This window comes from Arachis ipaensis, chromosome B10, assembly GCF_059453495.1.
Source record: "Arachis ipaensis isolate K30076 ecotype BB chromosome B10, ASM5945349v1, whole genome shotgun sequence".
NCBI classification, from domain to species: Eukaryota; Viridiplantae; Streptophyta; class Magnoliopsida; order Fabales; family Fabaceae; genus Arachis; species Arachis ipaensis.
The window spans coordinates 46,928,244-46,937,767 of record NC_142435.1 but is presented as its reverse complement, the minus strand read 5'-3'; the positions used below and the strand labels follow the sequence as shown (position 1 = coordinate 46,937,767).

At 36.9% G+C, this 9,524-nt stretch overlaps 2 non-coding genes across 2 annotated transcripts; both read right to left on the bottom strand.

Annotated features, from left to right (window-relative positions):
- Positions 1 to 1,267: 1,267 nt before the first annotated feature.
- Positions 1,268 to 1,376, bottom strand: LOC148579927 (small nucleolar RNA R71). Its single transcript, XR_015895595.1, has one exon. It is a non-coding gene; the product is annotated as a small nucleolar RNA R71 (small nucleolar RNA).
- Positions 1,377 to 9,415: 8,039 nt separating this feature from the next.
- Positions 9,416 to 9,524, bottom strand: LOC148579926 (small nucleolar RNA R71). Its single transcript, XR_015895594.1, has one exon. It is a non-coding gene; the product is annotated as a small nucleolar RNA R71 (small nucleolar RNA).

The window sequence follows — 9,524 nt, the reverse complement described above, 5'->3', positions numbered from 1 at the left end:
TTCTTTGTGTTCATCTTGACATTCATAGCATTCTTGCATGCATTCATTGTTTTGATCCATAACTTTCATGCATTGCATCATTTTTCATGTTTTTCTCTCTCATTATTAAAAATTTCAAAAAATCAAAAAAATATATCTTTCCCTTTTTCTCTTTCATAAATTCGAAAATTAGATTTGACTTTTTCAAAAATTTTTAAAATCTAGTTGTTTCTATTAGTCAAATCAAATTTTCAATTTGAAAATCTTATCTTTTTCAAAATATTTTTCAAAAATCAAATCTTTTTCATTTTTCTTAGTTATTTTCGAAATTTCTAAAAATATTTTTCAAAAATCTTTTTCTTATCTTTATCACATAATTTTTGAAAATAACATCATCAATTAATGTTTTGATTCAAAAATTTCAAGTTTATTACTTGCTTGTTAAGAAAGATTCAAACTTTAAGTTCTAGAATCATAGTTTGTGATTTCTTGTGAATCAAGTCATTAATTGTGATTTTAAAAATCAAATCTTTTTCAAAACTAATTTCAAATCATATCTTTTCAAAAATATCTTCTTATCTTATCTTTTTCAAAAATTTGATTTCAAAATATCTTTTCTAACTTCTTATCTTCTTATCTTTTCAAAAATTGATTTTCAAAATTTGTTTCAACTAACTAACTAACTTTTTGTTTGTTTCTTATCTTTTTCAAAACCACCTAACTAACTCTCTCTCTCTCATTTTCGAAAATATCCTCCCCCTTTTTCAAAATTTCTTTTTAACTAATTATTTTAATTTTTGATTTTTATTTTCGAAAATTACTAACCTTTTTCAAAAACAATTTTCGAAAATCACTAACTCTTTTTCAAAAATTATTTTCGAAAATTCTCTCCTCCTCTCATCCCCTTCTATTTATTTATTCATCTACTAACACTTCTCTTCATCTCACATCTCTGCTCCTATCATCACCTTTGTGTTTGGATTCTTCATTCTTCTTCACCCCTATTCCTTTTCTTCTTCTACTAACAATTTTGATGCAGCAGAACTGCAAGTTTCATGGACTTCCATCTGAAGATCCTTTTCAGTTCTTAACTGAATTCTTGCAGATCTGTGATACTGTTAAGACTAATGGAGTAGATCCTGAAGTCTACTGGCTCATGCTTTTCTCTTTTGCTGTAAGAGACAGAGCTAGAGTGTGGTTGGACTCTCAATCCAAAGACAGCCTGAACTCTTGGGATAAGCTGGTCACGGCTTTCTTAGCCAAGTTCTTTCCTCCTCAAAAGCTGAGCAAGCTTAGAGTGGATGTTTAGACCTTCAGACAGAAGGAAGGTGAATCCCTCTATGAAGCTTGGGAAAGATACAAGCAGTTGACCAAAAAAGTGTCCTTCTGATATGCTTTCAGAATGGACCATCCTGGATATATTCTATGATGGTTTATCTGAGCTATCAAAGATGTCATTGGATACTTTTGCAGGTGGATCCATTCACCTAAAGAAAACACCTGCAGAAGCTCAAGAACTCATTGACATGGTTGCTAAAAACCAGTTCATGTACACTTCTGAGAGGAATCCTGTGAGTAATGGGACGCCTATGAAGAAGGGAGTTCTTGAAATTGATACTCTGAATGCCATATTGGCTCAGAACAAAATATTGACTCAGCAAGTCAATATGATTTCTCAGAGTCTGAATGGAGTGCAAGCTGCATCCAACAGTACTCAAGAGGCTTCTTATGAAGAAGAAGCTTATGATCTTGAAAACCCTGCAATAGCAGAGGTGAATTACTTAGGTGAACCTTATGGAAACACCTATAATCCATCGTGGAGAAATCATCCAAACCTCTCATGGAAGGATCAACAAAAGCCTCAACAAGACTTTAATAATGGTGGAAGATACAGGTTTAGCAACAGCAAGCCTTTTCCATCATCCACTCAGCAACAGACAGAGAACTCTGAACAAAATACCTCTAATTTAGCAAACTTAGTCTCTGATCTATCCAAGGCCACTGTAAGTTTCATGAATGAAACAAGGTCTTCCATTAGAAATTTGGAAGCACAAGTGGGCCAGCTGAGTAAAAAGATCACTGAAATCCCTCCCAGTACTCTCCCAAGCAATACAGAAGAAAATCCAAAGAGAGAGTGCAAGGCCATTGATCTTACCAAAATGGCCGAACCCAAAGAGGGAGAGGAGGACGTGAATCCCAGTGAGGAAGACCTCCTGGGACGTCCAGTGATCAATAAGGAGTTTCCCTCTGAGGAACCAAAGGAATCTGAGGCTCATCTAGAGACCATAGAGATTCCATTGAAGCTCCTTATGCCCTTCATGAGCTCTGATGAGTATTCCTCTTCTCAAGAGAATGAGGATGTCACTGAAGAGCAAGCTGCCAAGTTCCTTGGTGCAATCATGAAGCTGAATGCCAAATTATTTGGTATTGAGACTTGGGAAGATGAACCTCCCTTGTTCACCAATGAACTGAGTGATCTGGATCAACTGACATTGCCTCAGAAGAAACAGGATCCTGGAAAGTTCATAATACCTTGTACCATAGGCACCATGCTCTTTGAAAAGGCTCTGTGTGACCTTGGTTCAAGGATAAACCTCATGCCCCTCTCTGTAATAGAGAAACTGGGAATCTATGGGGTGCAAGCTGCTAAAATCTCATTAGAGATGGCAGACAATTCAAGAAAACAAGCTTATGGACAAGTAGAGGACGTGTTAGTAAAGGTTGAAGGCCTTTACATCCCTGCTGATTTCATAGTCCTAGACACTGGAAAGGAAGAGGATGAATCCATCATCCTAGGAAGGCCTTTCCTAGCCACAGCAAGAGCTGTGATTGATGTGGACAGAGGAGAATTGATCCTTCAATTAAATAAGGACAACCTTGTGTTTACAACTCAAGGATCTCTCTCTGCATCCATGGAGAGGAAGCAGAAAAAGCTTCTCTCAAAGCAGAGTCAACCAAAGCCCCCACATTCAAACTCTAAGTTTGGTGTTGGGAGGCCACAACCAAATTATAAGTTTGGTGTCAAACCCCCATATCCAACCTCTAAGTTTGGTGTTGGGAGGTCTCAACAAAGCTCTGCACATCTGTGAGGCTCCATGAGAGCCCACTGTCAAGCTATTGACATTAAAGAAGCGCTTGTTGGGAGGCAACCCAATATTTATTTATCTAATTTTATTTTCGTTTTTCATGTTTTCTTAGGTTCATGATCATGTGGAGTCACAAAATAAATGAAAAATTTAGAAACAGAATAAAAAACAGCGGAAAAAAAATCACACCCTGGAGGAAGCACCTGTCTGGCGTTCAACGCCAGAACAGAGCATGGTTCTGGCGCTGAACGCGCAAAATGGGCAGTATCTGGGCGCTGAACGCCCAAAATGGGCAGCATCTGGGCGCTGAACGCCAGAATTGCACCCTGGAGAAGAGCTGGCGCTGAACGCCCAGAACAAGCATGGTTCTGGCGTTCAACGCAAGAAATGGGCAACAAATGGGCGTTGAACGCCCAAAATGGGCACCAACCTGGCGCTGAACGCCCAGAGTTGTGTGCAAGGGCATTTTACATGCCTAATTTGGTGCAAGGTTGTAAATCCTTGAACACCTCAGGATCTGTGGACCCCACAGGATCATCTCAGGATCTGTGGACCCCACAGGATCCCCACCTACCTCCACTCACTCTCTTCTCTCTTCTCAATCATCCTCTATTCCCAATAAACACTCTTCCCCAAAACCCTTCACCTATCACCTCCATCCCTCTTCCCTATTAACCCTTCACCACTCACATCCACCCACTCTTCCCCATAAACCTACCCAATAAACTCCACCTACCTTCAAAATTCAAAATCAATTTCCCACCCAAACCCACCCATATGGCCGAACCTTAACCCCCTCCCTTCCCTATATAAAGCCTTCCATTCTTCTTCATTTTCACACAACACAACCCTCTCTTTCCCTTCTTGGCCGAAACACACCTCCCCCCTCTTCTCCATATTTTCTTCTTCTTCTTCATCTAATTCTTTCTTTTCTTGCTCGAGGGTGAGCAATATTCTAAGTTTGTTGTGGTAAAAGTATAAGCTTTTTGTGTTTCCATTACCATTGATGGCACCCAAGACCAGAGAATCCTCTAGAAAAGGGAAAGGGAAGACAAAAGCTTCCACCTCCGAGTCATGGGAGATGGAAAGGTTCATCTCGAAAGCCCATCAAAACCACTTCTATGATGTTGTGGCCAAGAAGAAGGTGATCCCCGAGAGCCCATTCATGGAGCTCAAGAGGCGTATGAAGCTCATCACCATGAGAACCCGGAGATGCCTCAAATGCACTTTCCTCCACAAAACTATTGGGAGCAAATCAACACCTCCCTAGGAGAATTAAGTTCCAACATGGGACAATTAAGGGTGGAACATCAAGAGCACTCCATCATCCTTTATGAAATTAGAGAAGATCAAAAAGCAATGAGGGAAGAGCAACAAAGACAAGGAAGAGACATAGAAGAGCTCAAGGACATCATTGGTTCCTCAAGAAGGAAACGCCACCATCACTAAGGTGGATTCATTCCTTGTTCTTATTTCTTCTGTTTTTCGTTTTCTATGTTATGTGCTTATCTATGTTTGTGTCTTCATTACATGATCAGTAGTAGTTAGTAACTATGTCTTAAAGTTATGAATGTCCTATGAATCCATCACCTCTCTTAAATGAAAAATGTTTTAATTCAAAAGAACAAGAAGTACATGAGTTTCAAATTTATCCTTGAACTTAGTTTAATTATTTTGATGTGGTGACAATGCTTCTTGTTTTCTGAATGAATGCTTGAACAGTGCATATGTCTTTTGAAGTTGTTGTTTAAGAATGTTAAATATGTTGGCTCTTGAAAGAATGATGACAAAGAGACATGTTATTTGATAATCTGAAAAATCATAAAAATGATTCTTGAAGCAAGAAAAAGCAGTAAAGAACAAAGCTTGCAGAAAAAAAAATAGGCAAAAAAAAAATAGAAAAAGAAAAAGCAAGCAGAAAAAGCCAAAAGCTCTTAAAACCAAGAGGCAAGAGCAAAAAGCCAGTAACCCTTAAAACGAAAATGCAAGGGTAAATAAAAAGGATCCCAAGGCTTTGAGCATCAGTGGATAGCAGGGCATAAAGGAATAAAATCCTGGCCTAAGCGGCTAAACCAAGCTGTCCCTAACCATGTGCTTGTGGCGTGTAGGTGTCAAGTGAAAACTTGAGACTGAGCGGTTAAAGTCAAGGTCCAAAGCAAAAGAAGAGTGTGCTTAAGAACCCTGGACACCTCTAATTGGGGACTTTAGCAAAGCTGAGTCACAATCTAAAAAGGTTCACCCAATTATGTGTCTGTGGCATTTATGTATCCGGTGGTAATACTGGAAAACAAAGTGCTTAGGGCCACGGCCAAGACTCATAAAGAAGCTGTGTTCAAGAATCATCATACTGAACTAGGAGAATCAATAACACTATCTGAACTCTGAGTTCCTATAGATGCCAATCATTCTGAACCTCAATGGATAAAGTGAGATGCCAAAACTATTCACGAGGCAAAAAGCTATAAGTCCCGCTCATATGATTGAAGCTATGTTTCATTGATAGTTTGGAATTTATAGTATATTCTCTTCTTTTTATCCTATTTGATTTTCAGTTGATTGGGGACAAGCAACAATTTAAGTTTGGTGTTGTGATGAGCGGATAATTTATACGCTTTTTGGCATTGTTTTTAGTATGTTTTTAGTAGGATCTAGTTACTTTTAGGGATGTTTTCATTAGTTTTTATGTTAAATTCACATTTCTGGAGTTTACTATGAGTTTGTGTGTTTTTCTGTGATTTCAGGTATTTTCTGGCTGAAATTGAGGGACTTGAGCAAAAATTAGATTCAGAGGTTGAAGAAGGACTGCTGATGCTGTTGGATTCTGACCTCCCTGCACTCAAAATGGATTTTCTGGAGCTACAGAACTCAAAATGGCGCTATTCCAATTGCGTTGGAAATTAGACATCCAGGGTTTTCCAGCAATATATAATAGTCCATACTTTGCCCGAGTTTAGACGACGAAAACTGGCGTTCAACGTCAGCTCTTTGCCCAATTCTGGCATCCAGCGCCAGAAACAAGTTGCAAAGTGGAGTTCAACGCCCAAACTGGCACAAAAACTGGCGTTCAACTCCAAGAATGACCTCTCCACGTGTAGACTTCAAGCTCAGCCCAAGAACACACCAAGTGGGTCCCGGAAGTGGATTTATGCATCAATTACTTACTTCTGTAAACCCTAGTGACTAGTTTATTATAAATAGAACTTTTTATCATTGTATTCGTAGTCTTGGTTACTCCGGTTCCCCTCTGGGGCCGAGACCAATGAACTCCATTATCACTTATGTATTTTCAACGGTAGAGTTTCTACACTCCATAGATTAAGGTGTGGAGCTCTGCTGTTCCTCAAAGATTAATGCAAAGTACTACTATTTTCTATTCAATTCATCTTATTTCGCTTCTAAGATATTCATTCGCACTTTAACCTGAATGTGATGAACGTGACAATCATCATCATTCCCTATGAACGCGGGCCTGACAACCACTTCTGTTCTACATTAGATTGAATGAACATCTCTTGGATCTCTTAATCAGAATCTTCGTGGTATAAGCTAGATTGATGGCGATATTCATGAGAGTCCGGAAAGTCTAAACCTTGTCCGTGGTATTCCGAGTAGGACTCTGGGATTGAATGACTGTGACGAACTTCAAACTCGCAAGTGCTGGGCATAGTGACAGACGCAAAAGGATAGTAAATCCTATTCCAGTATGAGTGAGAACCTCCAATTTGATTAGCCATGCAGTGACAGCGCATCGGACCATTTTCACAGAGAGGAATAGGATGCAGCCATCGACAAGGGTGATGCCTCCAGACGATTAGCCGTGTTGTGATAGAGCATTTGTACCATTTTCCCGAGAGGATTGAAAGTAGCCATTGGCATCGGTGACATCCTTACAAAAAGCCAGCCATAGAAAGGAGTAAGACTGATTGGATGAAGATAGCAGGAAAGCAGAGGTTCAGAGGAACGAAAGCATCTCTATGCGCTTATATGAAATTCTCGCCAATGATTTACATAAGTATTTCTATCCTTATTATATTATCTATTTTCGAAAACTTCATAACTATTTTATATCCGCCTGACTGAGATTTACAAGGTGACCATAGCTTGCTTCATACCAACAATCTCCGTGGGATCGACCCTTACTCATGTAAGGTTTATTACTTGGACGACCCAGTGTACTTGCTGGTTAGTTGTATCGAATTTGTGACAAATTATGAATTGAGATTAGAGCACCAAGCCTTTGGAGCCATTACCAGAGATCACAATTTCGTGCACCAAGTTTTTGGCGCCGTTGCCGGGGATTGTTCGAGTTTGGACAACTGACGGTTCATCTTGTTGCTCAGATTAGGTAATTTTCTTTTTGTTTTATTTTAAACAAGTTTTCAAAATTCTTTCAAAAATTTCTCCTTTGTTTTCGAAAAAAATTTTTAAAATAAAAATGTTTTCAAAAATATATTTTCCTTCAGAATTTTTAAGAATGAATTCTAGTGTTTCATGAAGCATGCTAAAGCCTGGCTGGCTGTAAAGCCATGTCTAAATTCCTTTAGACTGAGGTTTTGGCTTAAAATTGAATGAATTACACTCATATTTTTACTAAAGCTTGGCTGGCTATTAAGCCATGCCTGACGCTTTGATTGGAGCTTTAGACTAAAGAGCATAAGATTCCTGGAATGCATATTAAAAATTTTGGAATCCTTATTTTTCTCTTTCAAAATGATTTTCGAAAAAATTTAAAAGAAAATACAAAAAAATTCATAAAATCATAAAAATCAAAATATTTTTGTGTTTCTTGTTTGAGTCTTGAGTCATGTTATAAGTTTGGTGTCAATTGCATGTTCATCTTGCATTTTTTCGAAAAATTCATGCATTCATAGTATTCTTCATGATCTTCAAGTTGTTCTTGGTAAGTCTTCTTGTTTGATCTTTGCATTTGCATGTTTTGTGTCTTTTCTTGTTTTTCATATGCATTCTTGAATTTTTAGTACCTAAGCATTAAAGATTTCTAAGTTTGGTGTCCTGCATGTTTTCTTTGCATTAAAAATTTTTCAAAAATATGTTCTTGATGTTCATCATGTTCTTCATAGTGTTCTTTGTGTTCATCTTGACATTCATAGCATTCTTGCATGCATTCATTGTTTTGATCCATAACTTTCATGCATTGCATCATTTTTCATGTTTTTCTCTCTCATTATTAAAAATTTCAAAAAATAAAAAAAATATATCTTTCCCTTTTTCTCTCTCATAAATTCAAAAATTAGATTTGACTTTTTCAAAAATTTTTAAAATCTAGTTGTTTCTATGAGTCAAATCAAATTTTCAATTTGAAAATCTTATCTTTTTCAAAATCTTTTTCAAAAATCAAATCTTTTTCATTTTTCTTAGTTATTTTCGAAATTTCTAAAAATATTTTTCAAAAATATTTTTCTTATCTTTATCACATACTTTTTGAAAATAACATCATCAATTAATGTTTTGATTCAAAAATTTCAAGTTTGTTACTTGCTTGTTAAGAAAGATTCAAACTTTAAGTTCTAGAATCATAGTTTGTGATTTCTTGTGAATCAAGTCATTAATTGTGATTTTAAAAATCAAATCTTTTTCAAAACTAATTTCAAATCATATCTTTTCAAAAATATCTTCTTATCTTATCTTTTTCAAAAATTTGATTTCAAAATATCTTTTCTAACTTCTTATCTTCTTATCTTTTCAAAAATTGATTTTCAAAATTTGTTTCAACTAACTAACTAACTTTTTGTTTGTTTCTTATCTTTTTCAAAACCACCTAACTAACTCTCTCTCTCTCATTTTCGAAAATATCCTCCCCCTTTTTCAAAATTTCTTTTTAACTAATTATTTTAATTTTTGATTTTTATTTTCGAAAATTACTAACCTTTTTCAAAAACAATTTTCGAAAATCACTAACTCTTTTTCAAAAATTATTTTCGAAAATTCTCTCCTCCTCTCATCCCCTTCTATTTATTTATTCATCTACTAACACTTCTCTTCATCTCACATCTCTGCTCCTATCATCACCTTTGTGTTTGGATTCTTCATTCTTCTTCACCCCTATTCCTTTTCTTCTTCTACTAACAATTTTGATGCAGCAGAACTGCAAGTTTCATGGACTTCCATCTGAAGATCCTTTTCAGTTCTTAACTGAATTCTTGCAGATCTGTGATACTGTTAAGACTAATGGAGTAGATCCTGAAGTCTACTGGCTCATGCTTTTCTCTTTTGCTGTAAGAGACAGAGCTAGAGTGTGGTTGGACTCTCAATCCAAAGACAGCCTGAACTCTTGGGATAAGCTGGTCACGGCTTTCTTAGCCAAGTTCTTTCCTCCTCAAAAGCTGAGCAAGCTTAGAGTGGATGTTTAGACCTTCAGACAGAAGGAAGGTGAATCCCTCTATGAAGCTTGGGAAAGATACAAGCAGTTGACCAAAAAAGTGTCCTTCTGATATGCTT